The sequence below is a fragment of the Olea europaea genome, unplaced genomic scaffold (genome assembly GCF_002742605.1).
Source record: "Olea europaea var. sylvestris unplaced genomic scaffold, O_europaea_v1 scaffold27872, whole genome shotgun sequence".
Lineage (NCBI taxonomy): Eukaryota > Viridiplantae > Streptophyta > Magnoliopsida > Lamiales > Oleaceae > Olea > Olea europaea.
The window spans coordinates 1-1462 of NW_019246346.1; the positions used below are offsets into that span (position 1 = coordinate 1).

The window sequence follows — 1462 nt, forward strand, 5'->3', positions numbered from 1 at the left end:
GTAGTTTGTTAATATTAATTTAAAATATTTATTTTAAAACCTTTATTCTGGTCAAAGGCTATATTTGCAAATTATATCATGAGATAGACTATTTGACCCAATTTTCACTTTATTATTTTATTTATCTTTTGGGGGTGGGTTGATGATTTTGTGACTCATTCTTAACTGTGCGTGAAGGAGGACTAGCTACACTGGACTTTGATTCTCCTTTTGTTAAGTTGTTATAGCTTTTGTTCTTTCCCCATCATCTATTATGGCAATCCCTTTGCCGATGCCTGACAATGTTAGAAATCTGGTTAAAATGAACGGTGGAGAATTTTAGTTCTTACAGGCACATTGTGCAATTGTTGCTGATATTTCATGTGTTCTATTCTGCTTCTAGGTCCATCCTGAAGGGAAGTACGTGGTGGATGTTGACAAGAATATTGATATAACTAAGATTACACCCTCAACTAGGGTTGCTTACGTAATGATGGCTATGTGCTGCACTTGATGTTGCCTAGTAAAGCTGATCCCTTAGTGAAGCTTATGAAAGTTGAAAAAGTTCCAGACTCTACTTATGATATGATTGGTGGTCTGGATCTGCAAATCAAAAAGATAAAGGAGGCATGCTCGTGGAATTCTTTATTTTAATTTCTTGTATTGGGGATACAATTCTATATGGTCACATTAATGATATATTAATATGATTCTCCAATTCACGCTGTTTCTCAACATCCGACTCAGAGAATTTTTCTGTAGTAAGTACTTATAGCATGTTTAGATAAGCTTAAAAGTAGGAAAAAAGTGTTTTACATTGGAAGGATCTTATAACTTATGTGCTTTACATTGTAGTATTCTTGCTCGTCCATTATTTCTGTTATTTTCCTTATCAGTCATCACTTACCTATAATGTCATTTTAGATTAAATTTGTCTATATCTAAAAATGCTTTAATTAAAATTGTAAGGGTTTTCAATGCTTATACTAATTATTGTAAGTATTTTCAATCGATTTCCCTTGCATTGCTATGACTAGGAAGCTTAATAATTACTTCTTCTTTGAATATTTGCCATCATTAGTACCTTTAAGTGCATAGCTCCTTCATTACCGTTTGACAAGTTCTTCAATTGTCAGATTTATTTTATTCCCCGTTGTCTTATGTTTTATAGGACATTGAACTTCCAATTAAACATCCTGAGATGTTTGGGAGTCTTGGAATAGCTCAACCAAAGGTAATGCCAGCTAGGATTTGGTAGTAGTAACCTACAACTTTTGAATACTTCTATAATATCTTTGCTGTTTTAAATTGTAAAAGGGAGTCTTGCTCTATGGGCCTCCTTGTACAGGTAAAACACTGCTTGTCATACTGACTACACTTTTATCCGGGTTTCGGGTTTTGAACTGGTTCAGAAGTACATCGGAGAAGGCTCTAGGATGGTTAGAGAACTTTTCCTGATGGCCAGGTTAGTTCCTTCACTTCT

General features: G+C 34.3%; 1 pseudogene; it reads left to right on the top strand.

Annotated features, from left to right (window-relative positions):
• Window positions 1-227: 227 nt before the first annotated feature.
• Window positions 228-1448, top strand: LOC111383890 (annotated as a pseudogene).
• Window positions 1449-1462: the final 14 nt, after the last annotated feature.